A 16,795-nucleotide genomic window follows, 5' to 3' on the forward strand; every position below is an offset into this window, starting at 1 on the left:
AGTGTTTGATGAGGAGACATTACATTGTTTAATAAATTACTCTTCTTTCTAGAAATTTATTCTGTTGTATATGCATATTATAATACAACAAAATTATTAATGCAGTGTCTTTCATATTCCAAACAAAAATTATACCTCTAGCTTGGTTTAAACACTTTTCTAATATAGAGTCTGTTACCTCATTTCTGGTGAACTTACATGAAGAGTTTGGTAGAAAGGAGTGGTCATTTGTAATTATGTGTTTCTCTATTAGTAATGTCTTAGTCCACACCTTAGCGATTTTAGAAGTGTCTGCTTTTTTTTTTTCCTGCTTGCTATTTGAACACCAAAAGGAGAACTGATATTTGTTGTTTGGAAAATGGCTCAGTGTCAAGTCTGATTATAGAATTAAGGAAAGAAATGGGAGCTAAATTGTTAGACAGAAGGATTAGAAGTAGGAAAAAATCAGTATAAAGTTTATGAAAAATAATGTTATAAATGGGAATTGTATGCTGGAGGTCACTCAACATAATAGACTCAGATTATGAAGACGAATATAGCTAAAAGTGCTGCTAGATATTATTCTGTCATTCTGCTCCACCTTGGAAATAATTCTGTCTGAATTACTAGTGTTGGGTCAGTTGGTCACCCATATTCACCTTACCCTGTCCTTTGGAATTATTGATGAAAAAAACTCTTCTTTAGTTTCTAACTCTTCTTTTTCAGAATTGTATTTGTCTCTGTAGTGGATGCTGTGATGTCCCAACCAGAGCCCCATTCTGAAATGAAGGATTTATTGCCCTAGCTTCTGGGAGTGCTAACAGCAGTCAGCCTCTTCAAGATTTGCCTCTCCTGCCTCCCTCAAGGGCTTCTCTCTTCCCAGGCCAACAAACACCCTGTAACTAGTCCACTAAAGCCTCCAGGCCTCTTACCACCCCGATCCAGAATTCTGTATTGGGATTGACTAAAGCCTTTGTTGACACAGCAGCTGATCCTGCTTCCTTCCCCTCTATTCCATGGATGTTAAGTCTGAAGACTCTTAATAATTTTCCTGCATGTTAATCTCTACCTCAGACTGCTGTGGGGATCTCAACCTGAGACAGTCACCAAGTTGTTAATCATGGAAATATTACCTTTGAGTGACATGTTCTAAAGATTTGATCATATTTCCTCAAGTGTTAATTTCTCATCACGTTAGCCAGTTCTGAATCACTAGAGAGAATAGATTATTGGTATTGAGAAGTAGCCTCTAATGTGCTACTCTCATTTATCATGTGTTGAATTGTGAATGTCATTACTTCTGTGCCTTAGGCCATGGTCTGATATACAGAACTAAGCTTTTCATTAGACTTTTACTGTTATATATTTTACTGTATATTGAATAAGAACAAATATTATCTGAAATAATGGCCATAAAATGGTTAAATGGGAAAACTCCAAGGCCCTATATATGGAGTCCATGATGGGAAATTATTGCTGGTTATTCTTTTCATATAATGGTTTCCAAAACTTGCCCCCCACTGCATCATTGCAAAGTATTTCTGACCAAGCTTGAGAGAGAGAGAGAGAGAGAGAGAGAGAGAGAGAGAGAACAGAGATCTCACTAGGGCCAGAAGCACCCAGCAGCTTTGCAATGTTCACACCAGAAAGTTTAGGACGGCATACATTTGTGGAGTAAGTCAGGACTAAGATAAACTAGGGCTGTGGATATTTAATTTCCAAAAACTTTTACAAAACTTCACAGTTTATTGTATTTATTTGTTACCAATTTTCAACTCATCTCCATCTCAAAGAACTTCAAATAGAGCTCAAGATTAAGACTCTGGAGCCATTTTGCCTGGCTCCACTTTTAACTGCCATCTGTAAGCACTTGAACTATGGTCAAGTTTGAAACCTCTCTGAGGCTGGGTTTACCTTTCTGTAAAATGGGGATAACCTCATTGGGTTCATAAGATAATTATACTCTGTTCATATAAAAAGTATCTGATGTTAGTTACATTGGGATTAGATCCTAAGCATCTTGAGTGTCCTCAGGGCCTAGCACAAGATTGACTCAGAATATTTATTTGTTAAATGTATGAAAGAATGAAGCATAATACAGAAATATCTTTTCTTACAGAGACCAGCATGGTAAATTGAATAGCACTTGATGTAGAAGAATAGAAACAAAACGCAAAAAGCCAGCGTGATGTTAGAAATAGAGGATCCTGGGTGCTTGGATGGCTCAGTTGGTTAGGCGTCCGACTTGTGCTCAGGTCATGTTCTTGCAGCCTGTGAGTTTGATCCCCACATCTGGCTCTCTGCTGTCAGCATGGAGCCCACTTTGGAACCTCTGTCTCCTGTTCTCTCTGCTCCTTCCTGCTCGTGCATGTGTGCTCTCTCTCTCTCTCTCTCAAGAAATAAACATTAAAAAATTTAAAAAAGAATAAATAGAATATCCACAGAACACTTGGGTAAAAAGGTAGGCCCCTGAAACAAACTAACATATATATTATCGATCAACTAGTCTGTTAATTAAAAATATTCTTGAAAAAATTTCCAAAATACAAATTTCAACATTTTATTAAGGAAAATTCACTTGTTTTTACCAACTCCTCTTTCCCTCAAATTTTATTCTTTCTTTTAAAGTGGTGTGCTGGTAAACTGGAGCTCTGACAGCAAACAAACAGCAAACCTCTTTTTTGTTGTATTATCTAATTTCATACTGTAAATACTCCCACCAGGGTCCATTTCAAATTACTGACTGTTTAGCAAACTAGCTTTTAAAATTCTTAGTATTAAAGTTTGAATCTCAAAATGCAATAAAAGTCAAGTCCAACAAATTAATGCCTTTGCATAATGGATTGTGCTTGAATCACCCAAATAATGAAGTTTTGTTGCCCTAGTCAGAAGTATTTCACATGGTATATCTCATATAGCTGTCAATTTATGCTAAGGATATAGGTGTTTAGAGATATGTGAAACTAACATTTGTTTACTGCACTGTATCATGTTCTCAGCAATGTTTTCTAAATGCATTTTTTCAACTGATCCTCATACGAATCTGCATAGTATTTTCATTATCATTTTATTTACATGGAACCTGAGATTCAGAGAAATTAAATAATTTGCCTAAGGTGGTTTAGTTGTTTAGTGATAAAACTCTGATTTGAACCCAGGTCTTTTCACAAAGTAAATACTTATTTCTACACTGTTCTCTAAGTGTTTGTATGGGACAAAGATAGTGGATAATTTTTTCCCAGGTACTTTTGAGGTACATTAAATAAACATCATTATTTTCTTGCTTAAAATTTCTTTCTCATGGTTTGTTGAGGATTCGCACATTTCCTGAAAGTATAATCTCTGACATATATTCTGTTATAGTCAGTGTTTCCCAATTGCTGGATTTTTGGACGCTTGCATTAGATCATTTGAGAATTTTCTAAGACAGATACTAAGGCAGAAATTTTATTTCTGTCTTTTTAGTAGTCTTAAGAAACTCCTTACTGATATAAGGAAATATGTCCAGGATTATTGTTCTAAAAACAGCTTAAGGGCCCTCAGCTGAGATGATAAACCATGAAGATCTCCTAAGAACAGTGCTTATTGTTCTGGTCACATTTCAATGAAGGAAGTTTAATTTTCTCTATTCCTTTTCCAAGAAGGTCTTCCACCTGCAAAAACAATGACTTAAAACAGCAGAAGCCAAGAACTAATAAATCAGTGCCACAGACAAATTTCCTCATCAGGACTGCTTCCAGGAATTTAGAAACTGTGGAAATACCAATATTGTGTCTTCATAAAATATCTGCTTAATTGGATATTTTAGATTCAGCAGCCAGAACCATTTATAAATTACTAGTCAATTTCTATTTTTGCCAAATAAGAATTGCATGGGATTTCTGATAGGTGGTAATATTACTTACAAAGAGTTCTGCTTTCCTTCTGAAATTACGTTCATGACTACATTAGATGCCTCATCAAATTTGTAAATGTATGTACTGTTACCTTTTTAGCTTATTCTTGCTCTTGCATTCTCTGGTTTTCCATGTATAGATGTGTATACCAAACATGTAAACATTTTACTTGCACACTTCTATCTATAAAGCATCACATTTGGTATCTGTTTCTGAATGATGATATAATTAGAACAAAAATACTGCTTATTAATATTTGAATTGTGCCAGGTGTTATACTAAGCACTTCATATAAATCAACTCAATTGTATTAATCCTCCCACAACCTTGAGTTTTAGATATTGATATTCTAATTTTATAGTAAAAAACATAGAAATCCCTGAGATTCAGAAATCTTCCCAGAGGTATGTGGTTAATGGGGCTCTGGGGGGCAGAATCTGAAGTCTGTACAATTCCAAAATCATCTTCTTAACAACCATACTATACGGAAGCACATAATTTATTAAAGACCTATTCCATAACCTTCAAGGTTTGCATTTTCATATATGTGCAAATTTTAGGAAATCACTTAGTTAATCAAATAGTGTTTTGGCATGGATCCGATGGGTGTGAACCTATATTTCTACAAATGTACTTTTCTTCTTTTCTATGCTGTTATAAACTCCATAGAGAATTTAAGATATTTATTATTTTATATATTTTTGATATTTTGACAATATTTTGTAATATTAGGACAATAGTATTTTTATTAAATTGTCCCTTTCTGCTATGATACCTATTTTACATTATTGTGGAAAATATCCTTTTGTTATGCTGTCACTTACCAGTCAAAAATGAAAAAAGTAGTGTTTTGGAGAAAAATTAATTAAAAATGCTATAAAATGAGTTCTAGGCCCTGAAGGTATGAATGAATGAAAGAAGTATTACCGAGAAAGATTCATGAAATTGGCAACTAATCTCTATAAAGGTGACTAAAGTAGCCCATGGATAAATATTGTGTAATGATTTACAAAATGTCTGAGTTTGGGTTATCTGTCTAAGCCTGGACTTTGAATAAGTGTTAGGTTGGGTTGAAATGACTCTTAAAAACCAACGTCAGTGAAGCAATTTGTGGGAAGTCATTTCGATGTAGCATGGCCTGTTTGGTTGCTAGTACAGCAGAACTACTTGGACCCTCTTTCTTCAGTAATTACTCATCCTGATTATTCTGGAAGGTAAAATTTACTGAGTAGTCATGTTATTATGTGGCCCAATGAAGTATCCTCATTGGGTTTTCTCATTGCTGAAACAAGCAATTTGCTTTTCTTAGGAATTTCACGTAAACTCTAAGTCTAGAATCACCACTGAAAGCTAGAATAAACAAGTAAAATCTCTATCCAAGAAGACTTTTTGAAGACGCTTTTAATATTTCTCTGTACATATATATCTGTAAAGGACTAAGAGAATCAGTTTATGTTGGATGGTGGAATGAAGTTCCTGGCTGTGTGTTTCGTAGGTGCTTCAGAGAACTGACTTAGATTCAGAGATTAGATAAGCCTTTGGATAAAATTTCTTTTGGCACAGGTGGATACAATTAGAGTCCAGAAAGGAATAATTGTGAAGACCTAGCCTAGGGCCAGTGATGTGCACCCACAAGGCTGTGCTTTAGAAATCTCTGGCAGTTCCATTAGGATATTAGGAAATTGTTGGTAGGAGAAGTTCCTAGAAAGCCAATGCATTGCTTTTTCTCCTTTAAATGTCAAAAGTACCAAAGAATTCAAGGACATATACTACCCAGTGATATGTGCTAGTTGGGGGAGGTGGGATGGTCCCCCAACTAGCACATATTTCTGGATATGTAACTTCCATGCAGCACTAGGCCCAACATAGGTCAACTTCGGCAAAACAGCAACAGCTATTTGTGAAGTACAATTTCATCAAAATTTGTGAGTTCCAAACTATCGCCTGTATAAGTGATAAAGCCTGAAGTTTATAACCGACCAATGTTCTTTGGATAAAAATATGGTAAAGAGAAGATCTCTGATAAAACACATGATAGGATAATTTATTAGAATAAATAGATGAGTGCAATAAATTTATTCACTACATTTATTGGATAAACGACATTGTTGATAGCATGGCTTCATCATCAAAAAGTGTTGAGTTTGAAGTCCATTTTAGGCATTTACCAGCCATATGATTTTGGGCAACTTAACTAACTTCTATGAACCTGTTCTCTTCTCTGTAAAATGGGACAAATTACATGCTTATCTACAGGGTATTGATGGAAAGTAAATGCTGCTAAATGTGAAAATGCATTGGTCACCATAATAATAATTTTCAATAAACCATATTAGGGGAAACTTGACACATTTGATTTTCTAGGGAGAAGTGTCTAAGAGGCAAAGTTAGTTTAAAAAAAGTGTCCCAATCTGACTCACATATATGTGACTATCTAATTTAAAATTATCATGTTGCAATTTAAAATAATAAAAGAAAAAGTTACTTGGATAAAAGGTTAGCTTTATCAGTGAGGAATAAAAAAGCAACTGGCCATATGACTATCCCGTGCTGTCCTACATTTTTTTCTCAAACTTTTGCTGGTTTATTGATAATTTAATATTCATGATATACTCTCTTTGCTAAATCTTGGTATCCCCTATTAAAATTCAAATGACTTTATCCCTTCAACCAAACATTATTTATTATTAGCAATGATCCAGAGATATTTTACTCAGAACGCTTATAGTCTAAAATATGAGAATTTTCTGTAAATGAATGGGTGAGATACTGTTTGATGAGAATTGAATAGAGGTAAGGTCATGGCACATATGGATTAAGGATAGAGTGAACTGTTTATAAGGAAGAGAAACCCTGAGCTTGGCCCTGAAAGAGGAGTAGGAATTCACAGGGAAGACATATGTGGAATGAAAATTTGAAGCAAAGTATAAATTATGTGCAAATGCCTGGGGCATGACATAAAAAGTTGGTACTTATGGGGGTATAACTATTCAAGATAATTGGAATACAGATTCCTATGGGAAATTGTTGGAATGCAGTTTGGAAGATAGAGGCCACATCATACAGGGCTTTCTAAGACAGCAAATGTGCTTAGATTTTATCCAGTTGACAGCTGGCCTTTATCAATTAAGCAAAGGATGCATGTATTAGTCATCCTTCTTTCTGGTCACATGTAAAGTTCTACTTTCTAGCCCTTTAAATTAGTGACTTGCTTTGGCCTATTACATATGAGCAGGAAATAGTATGTGTCACTTCTGGCTAGAAGCTTTCAAATAATTCACCACTCTTTCTCCTGGGCCACTGGCAATGTTCCAGATGCTAGGTTTTCTATCAACATTCATTTCTTCAACCTGGATCCCCCTGATGAGAACAATATGGAGAAAAACTTTAAATTGACTCACAGTAAATATGTAGTGTAAAGGAGAAATAAATCTTATAGTTTCAAGCCACTGAGGTTTTGGGATTGTTTGTTACACAGCATAAATTAACTTATACTTATTATTACACTGCAACATTATTACCTCACCATGACCCCTCCTTATACTTCATCTGAATAAATTTTTCCCATAATCTAACTAATGCTTTTTCCTAGGATTTCTCATCTATCTGTTTTTCTAATAGGGTCACCATTCTAGCTCTGTGATACATTACTTGCATGACTTCAAGTGAGCTACCTAACCTTCCCAGGACCTAGTTTTCTGCTCTGTAAAATAAGACTAATAATATTTACCTGTGGGTCTGTTGTGTTGGAGGAGGTCATTGAGAGGACATGAGAGGAGGTCATTGGAGGACATTGAGAGGCTGGACCAGGGCAACTGGATGCTTTTTGCCTCCTTCTCTGATCTTGGAATGTATATTCTGTCTACCACTGGAGACAGTGGAGACACTTTCAAGGATACCACTTGAGAGAGCAGTGTGTTGTTAAGATCATATAGATGGCTTATGTGACTGAACCCAGTTAAGTTCATATAGATTTTTAAGATTCTGGAAGGCTAGGGCAGAGATTTAATCATCTTGTGGCTCACCAAGATGAGCCTTGTATGTGAATTCCCTTGCTTCTTATAACTGCTACCTGTTAGTCTGGAGTGACCTGCCTCTTTCTTCCATCTGTTTTCCCTTGCTCTCCATGTACAGGGTCTAGTTTCAGATTTTATTCAGGAAGTGCCTGAGGTTTAGAACCAACATATTGTGAGAATTAAAACATGTTATAGGAAGTACTTGATCATTGTCTTGCATATAATGGGTAATCATTAAATAGAAACTGTAATCATTATTACTAATATTGGTAATATTTCCACTTCATTTATCTCAAACTCTCGACTCCTGGTGCTCAATGTGTTTAGTAGGTTATCAATTCAGTGACCAATCATGGCCTCCATTTGAACTTCAAGTCCTATAACTATTACTGATGCCTCAGCAATTTTTGTGGTTCACTGATCTAGAGATAGTTGTGATGTTATCAGTTCTCTATGATTTTTAATTGCAACTTCACTACCAAGTTGGTTCCTATTTATGAATATATACTTATATATATTTCATCAATTATTTTACTTTAGGATGCACAATCCTCAGTGTCCATGAACTATTCATACAGCCAGTCAGCGTTACAAATGTATGACTCTATTTGTATATAGATGGGGTAGATAGTAGAATATACATCATCAGATTGCCTTGGTAAGAATAAGCTGCAGGTAGTAGGCTGAGAGGTCCCTAAGTGAAATGATGCTCAAGAAAAGTGTGTGTGTGTGTGGGGGGGGGGGGTTTGACAGAGAGAGAGAGAGAGAGAGAGAGAGGGAGAGAATATATGGTTGGTGATGTAATTTTGTTGCAAGATTACTTTCTGCTTTTGTTGCAAGATTTCCTGTCTGCTTTTGGACAGTCAAATCATTAACATAGATTGATTAAAATGTAAAGAAAATTACTGAAAAAAGTGTGAAATCAGAGACTTGGACACCTGAGTCTTACTAGCTCCTGGTGAATGTGATTATCTTTAGATGCTTTACCTAAATGATTCTGTGGCTAATTAAAGAAACTAAAATTTTATCTTAAGTGCCAGTCACAATTGTGTACAGCTACTGAGAATGTTACTGGGATTTTAAGCCTAAGTCAATTAGACATGATTGCAATGGGCACAGGAGGGGCCCCAGGACATGATAAAATGCTCTGTGAGCCATAAAGCAGGGTAGGCATTCAGCAACGCGTGCACAATCTGTTTGTGCATGACTACATGGGGGTTCTCTCCTCATCAAGTACACATATGTTTAGTGTTTTGTTTTTTCTTCAGTGTCATTCTTTTTTCCCTAATAGAAACTATAAACTGTACTTTATCATGACACATTCTAAATTTTCCTCCATGCCATGTAAAATAAATTCCAAATAACTGCAGATAACTAAACTTAATTTTAGCCAACTGAATATGTTAAAGAATATGAAAGGCTACAGATGCTAAGGCTGAGGGACAAATTGCACTGAATAGATTTGTGGTGAGAGTACTCATTTTTTAATCATCAATGTGGATGCATACCTGGCATTTTTCTGTAAGTGAAATAAGGAGTTGTAAAATGCTGAAAAATTCAGACTGCTGTCAGAAAGGCGCTGTATCTGTTCAAATCTAGTATGTGATGGATAGGCGCCATTTATTTGGCTTTTACTGTTTAATAAGTAATGGCAATACAGAGAACCATTTTAAAGGAAAGATAAGGTAGTGGTATCCTTTGCAGTGGGAATCAGAATCTACACATGATTTTTTTTTTAATGTGACAGACTCTTGAATGTTAAATGCTAGAGGAAATCCAGTGCCAACTCAGAAGCTTATAAAATGGTTCCTTAACCCCTGTGACAACATTAGGAGGTATATCCAACTTCCGTAAGAATTCCCCTAAGGAGAGCATAGACGAAGGTCATTTATGGCAACAAAGGACAAATTCACTCAAAGCATATACCAGGGATTAAAGTTTAGTACAAGGAAAATAAATGTGACAACGGAATCAATAAAGACATTCACAAACAAGAACAGAGACACGCTGTTTGGCAGCCAGAGAAAAGCCAAAGGAAACAAAGACATGAGGAAAAATAAAGACATCTAAATTTACCCTAAATAAACTCAATGACTTTTTCAAAGTGTTCCGTGCATAATGCTGATATTTGGTCCCCTAAATCTTAAAAGGACAGACCAGAGGCCAGTCACCTGTGTACATACCCAAAGGCATAATTGAACAGTATTTTTGCCAGTTGTCTCTGTGGTTTGGCAATTTCAAAGGGCTGATTTTTTTTCCCATCCATTTCATTCACCTGCTTATCACTTGCTCACTGATGCCAGAATTTTCCCTAAAATTGTGTGATTTCATCTTTATTAAAACTTTTAAAGTCTGCTTAAATGTTGTCTTTTACATTAGAGTTTTAAGCTCTGTTTACATGCTGCCTTTTCATTTACCTAAATAACTAAGTGCTGAGAACTTAGACTCTCAGAAGGTTGGAGATGCAACTACAGGCAGTCCCCAGAAAGAAGTGGTTGGAAAAGGTCACTCATGCTGTTATGACATCTGGAGAGACCAAGGTTAGGTAGGAATAGACGAGGAAGAAAGTGAGCATATATATTGGGGCAGAAAGGATCAGGTTTATGAGCCTGGGGGGCATGAAAGATTTTTGGACCATTGCATAATTATTCCTGGAAGTGGTACCCTTGAAAATTGTCCTTTGTGTATTGTCATTTTCTCGACCCTTCAGATGGCTGGGGTAAAGAACAATTCTCCTGAGATAAGCAAAATTTTATTCTAAATTAGACAAATAAATGCCAAGTATTTATATTATTGTTAGATTTGTGATATTTGAGGCATTTGGAAGATTAATAGGGAATTCCAGGGAGACAAGTGAGATACTTAAAAGTCTAGCAAATTGATTTCTGCATGTAGGTAAAGGACTGAGATCTTTTGGTTCATGTAAAATAGGACTAGCAAGTACCATAGGTGTCTGAAATTATATCGCATGAAGTTACAAAGTGGTGTCTTGTACCTCTTCCCTGTATCACCCTTCTTCTGGTACTTAAAGTAGGAACGCTGCTTTGATATTTTTCTAGAGTCACCATTGGATGCTTTGTTTTCTTTCTTCTGGAGAAATTTGTGATAGAAATATAGCTTACAGTGAGTCTGCAGGGATTGAAATTAGACAATACAAAAATATTTTAATGTGAAAATTCCTTTGCACCTATGAATATTTAATAGCAAAAGAGTTGGAGGGCTTTACAGATATCATACTTGAATCCCTTCTTCATGTGCATCATCCTGCTTTTCTATTGCATATCTCAGAATGAATCAACTCCTTTCCATAATTATTTGATGATTTAAGCAGCAATTACAACGTACAAATCAATTTTGCTCCTGTGCTTTGCTATCAGGCATCAATTATTTACTTGCAGAAAGACTTTCACCTAACTTTACTGCAGATTGCCACCCCCCCCTCAGCTTTACTGAGGTAAGACTGACAAAAAGTATACATATTTAACACATACAATGCAATGGTTTCATATACATTGTGAGATGATGATCACCATTAAGCTAATTAACATAACATCACCTCACATACCATTTGTGTGTGTGTGTGTGTGTGTGTGTGTGTGTGTGGCTAGAAAACTTGGGATTTAGACTCCTAGAAAATTTCCAGTATACAATGCATTGCTATTAACTGTAATCAGTCACCATGCAGTACATATCCAAAATTTATTCCTCTTATAACTGAAAGTTTGCACCCTTTGACCAACATCTCCCCATTTTCCCCACCCCTAGCCAGGTAACCACCATTCTACTCTCTGTGAGTTTGACTTTGTAAGATTCCACATATAAGTGAGATCATGAAATATTTGTCTTTCTGTGTCTGGTTTATTTCATGTGGCATAATGTCCTCCAGGTTTATACATGTTGTCACAAATGGTAGGATTTCCTCCTTTTTAAGGTTACACAGCCAATGGTTATACATAAAGACCTCAGTATCACTAATTATTAGGGAAATGCAAATCAAAAGCACAATAGGATATCACCTCACACCTGTTAGAATGGCCATTATCAGAAAATCAAAAGATAACAAGTGTTGGCTTGGATGTGGAGAAAAAAAAAACAACCCTGTGCACTGTTGGTGAAAATGTAAATCCGTGTAGTCATTATGGAAAACAGTGTGAAGGTCCCTCAAAAAATTGGAAGTAGAACTGCCATATGATCCAGAAATTTCATTTCTGGGTATATATCCAAAGGACAAAAAATTAGTATCTCAAAGAGTTATCTGCACCCCTATCCTCACTGAAGCATTATTCACAGTAGTCAAGATATGGAAATGGATAATTTTACTGCAATTTAAGAATTGAGAGTGGTTATGGGGCACCTGGGCAGCTTATTCGGTTAAGTGTCTGTCTTTGGCTCAGGTCAAGGTGTCACCGTTCCCGAGTTCGAGCCCCGTATTGAGCTCTGTGCTGACAGCTCAGATCCTGGAGCCTGTTTCAGATTCTCTGTCTCCCTCAGTCTCTGCTCCTCCCCACTCATTCTCTGTCTCTCTTTCTCTCTCAAAAGTAAATAAACATCAAAAAGTTTTTTTTTAAATAAAAAAAATTGACAGTGGCCAGATTTTCACAAGAAACTATGATCTTTCACAATAATTTCAGGCTTTGATTATTTTCATTGTGGCAAAATTGTTATTTTCACCTTCTTTTGATTCTTTGCTTGAGAAAGTTGAGGTTGAATCAACTAAAGCTGTATAAAAAAGGACAAAATACTTGGAGCAAATATAGTCAGTTGTGTGTGTATGTGTTGTGTATGTATGTGTGTGTGTGTGTGTGTGTGTGTGTGTGCGCACATGCGAGAGTGTTAGAAAAATCAAATGGAAATAGGCCTTTTTTCATAGATCATTCTGTAAGCAATTCTGCCTTACCTGGATCCAGAGACTAGGATAATAATACCACATAACTTTTGTCCACTCTGTTTAAGTAATTAAGAGATTAAGTAGAAGAACTGTAAACAGAAGCTAGTTTTTTTCTTCTTCTCTAAAGGTATTATCCAATTATAGATAAACAATTACATAATTTTTTAATGTGTATATATACTAGATATTGCATGGGACATACTTATTAAAATATATGATTTGAAATTCAAATTTACTGGATATCTTGTTTCTCATTTATTTATTTTTACTAAATCTGACAACCCTACACATGAGGAAACATTCAGAGGAGACGAGGATGCAAACTGTGCAGAAAATGAGCATTCCAGGCAAAGGGAACGGTAGGTGCAAAAGCTATGAGTTGAGAGCAATATCCATGGTGTTCAAAGAATAGCAAGAAGGCCAATGTGATTGAGTAAATGAAGCCAAGGGAAGATATGGTCAGAGGGTTGAGAGGAACTGACATTTGAAGGGACTTTGACTTTTATTTGGATATGGGAATTTCTTAGAAGGCTTTGTGCAGAGTGACAGGATATGGCTAGTATTCTGAAAAGATCACTGTGGCAACTATGTTGAGAATAGGTCCTAAAGGGGAAGGATGAGCAAGCAGTGCAGTACTGGGGCTACTGTGAAACTCAGATGAGAAATGATAGTGATTGTGACTACTACTCCTTGTAGTGTATATTATGACAGGTGACTGGATTTTGGATATTTTGAAGATGTGATTTACTCATGATCTCATATGTGACAAAGAGAAGAGTAAAGGATGACTAGAGTAATACTGTTCTTTACTGAGATATAGAAGGTCATGTATAGAGCAGTTTGTGTGTCCTTGTAAGACCTGAGGGGAACACCTCAGATTTTTTTCCAACAATAAGACCTCTTTGTAGTAATACAGTGAGCTTCAAAATTACAAGTTGTGTACATTTTTTTTTGTATGGATGTGACATTCCAATGAAATATTCGAAAATAAATAAACACCCAACAGCAACAAGAAAAACTCAAAATGTTAAAATATGTAAGTCCTGCAAATAAGATCTGAGACTTTATTAAATATCTAAGTATGAATGCTTATAAAGCAGCACAAAACTGAATGCAAATTCAGAAAAAAATCACAGGGCAGTGTTTTAACATATCCACCGACTTTATGTCTCCAGATTAAACTAACAACAACTGGGATGTGGGAAGAATAGGTAAGTCCTGGTGACTGGTGAGATAAAGGAGGACGGGAATGTGAAGTCAAACTCCTGTCTTACTTTGAGCCACTTCAAAGATGGCCCTGCCCTTCCCTGAGATGTGAAATGTAGGTTAGGCATAAAGGAGTAGGGAGAAAGTCACCACTGATAGCTTCCTCCCCACCTGCTACTTCCTGTCCTCTTTTAGGGGAGGATAGTTTAGGAAAAAAAAAAGAACAAATTTAAATGAAATAATTTATACAGCTTATTTATGAACTGCATTTATCATCCAGAAAGTTTATTGTTTCACATATTTTCAATTCTAACAATTATCTTTATAGGTATAGAGTTTTTCCTTAAAAGAGAACAGAAGAAAACCCATATATGTAATCATTATATTTGCAATTAAGCTGACTGAAAAAGAGAAAGCAAAAGAGACATATTTTGATATAGAATCAGAAATAAACTTTTAAAGAAGAAATATTTTATTTAGATTTTATTTCTTCATCTCTGAAAAAAAGAATAATGTTAAGTTGGTATTTATGCCACATATAAAGTCTCAAAAACGGAATTGGAGTTTCTCTGACTTTATAATTTCAACATTTTCTTTTTTCTTGTAAGTTAATGTTTCTTACATAAACCCCTGAGAGTCAATAGCCTTTTAAAATAACAGAATTGTGATAGGCTTAGGCATTGGAAAAAATTCAGAACTTTCTTTGTATTTTAGTGATTCATATCTGGATATGCAGCATGTGTGGTTTCTGATTATCTGATCAACACTATCTACTCATATTGTCGTTGGAAACTTATACTTGATGAACTTTCTCTACTTCATATTGAGATTCTTTTCTAAGAAGCTTTAAACAAACTATTACAAATGAATGGTAATCATATTCATTTTCCTTAACTAAGTATAGATTCTGTCTTAAATTGTTCAATATTACCTTTTGTAATACAGTAAGAATAATCAAAAGAAAAAAGAATATAGCGATTGTCATGAGTTAATGACTTTCAGGGTTTTAAATCACTGGAGCAATGTATATAGTTAGAACTCTCATCACTGCTTTCAATCTGTGTTTGAAGTATACTTCAAGTTACTGATTCCTACTCAGCAGAGATTTTCATTTGCCAACAAAGACGCATAAAGCTTTGCTGTTTTCCTGCAATGAATAATTGTAAGTAAATATAAACTGTTTGTAGAGGGATGAAGGAACAGGACATAGAATTAGAATGGCCAGATTGCCTCTATGTTCTTATTGATAACCTTGCTGCACAAGTGTGGACTCTGGACCAGCAGCATCAGCATTGCCTTGGATCCTGTTAGAAATGTAGAAAGTCAGGTTCCACTGCGGACCCACTGAATCAGAACCTACGAGATCCCTGGGTGATGTTTATGCCAACTGGAAAAGCACTGGAGAGGGAGCGGCAGAGGGAGGATAAGGAGGGACAAACGGAAGAGAAGAGGGATAGGGTAGGGGGAGGAAGGGAAGGAAAGAGATCTGGGTGGTTGAGATTGGGATGGGGATTGAGGAAGGATTTGTAGAGAGGAGGAGGGAAAAAGGAAGGGTTATAGATGTTTTAGCTCTGTGTAGTTTTAGTATATATTTTACAACTGTGGTTCTGAGACAGAGGCAAGTAAAGTATTATAGTAATAATTTCCTTGGATTAATTTAAAGAATAACTTTAATTTTGCAAATGTGGACTGGTTCTTTCCAGATGTAATGAATTAAAAATTTCTCCACGTATTCATGAAGTGAGTCCATAATCATTTGTCTTCTATAGTTTAAATGTCCTCAACATCCTATTCTCTTCCTTTATTTTAGTAAAAATATCTCAAAAGCTGTCATTAATGACTGACCCAGTGGTCTTTTCTGAATGTAAAACTTCGTCTTTTAAACTGTTTTAATCCCATCATCCCATCATCATGTATGATTTATGGAAGTGCCATAGTTTTCTCTTTTATAGATATTTTCTAAACTTCTATGACCAAAAGAAGAATTTTTATGGTGAGAAAAATGTGGTTTATTTATAGTACTGAATCAAAGAATTTCAACTAGTCACTCTTTGATAACATATTTTGAGTCCTGTGATATCTTCATATTTCATATTAAGGATAAATATAGCTTGCCAGGAGCTGAATCTTTCTAAAATAGAGATACCGTCATAACATTTCACTTTATGAAAGTCCTTAATAACTTTTTTTTCCCTGAAGGAAACATTTCAAGGCATGTCGTGGTCATCCTGGCCTCCTCTACTCTGGTTCTTGTCAGTCTTAGACCCTTTCCTTTCTGTGCTCATGTGAACCACCTGCCCTGGTGAACCATAGCCCTACCCAGATAGCTAGATGTGTGCTTTGAGCCAAAGAAGCCACTCAGGAAGTGAATCATTGAGAGAATGAGTGGGAAGTTAACAGGCATACAAGATGAGGAAATGCTACCCAGGGAAGTAGACATGAACAAAGGCAGAGAGGAAGGTAAGCTAAATTTCTGTCAAGTGTTTATTGTCCCTCACCTGATTGTGAGGTCCTCAGAACCATGTCTTATTCATCTTTTTAGTCTGGTCACTCACTTTTCAGAAGCATGTTCAAACAAAGTGGGTTGAGTGATGCATTTTGAGGGAAAAAGTGAAAAGTTCCAACTTCACAGTTGCTTATCATACTTTGAAAATGTGGGTAAATAAGCAATGTTTGCTTGAGACCCCAAAATTCTGAGTTTCATCTTTTTAAACCTGTTAGAAAATAGCAGGGGTATTAGGTTGGGTTAAGAATTTTGGGGGGTACCTGGGTGGCTCAGTCGGTTAGGTGTCTGACTTCGGTTCAGGTCA

Source organism: Acinonyx jubatus, chromosome B1, assembly GCF_027475565.1.
Source record: "Acinonyx jubatus isolate Ajub_Pintada_27869175 chromosome B1, VMU_Ajub_asm_v1.0, whole genome shotgun sequence".
Lineage (NCBI taxonomy): Eukaryota > Metazoa > Chordata > Mammalia > Carnivora > Felidae > Acinonyx > Acinonyx jubatus.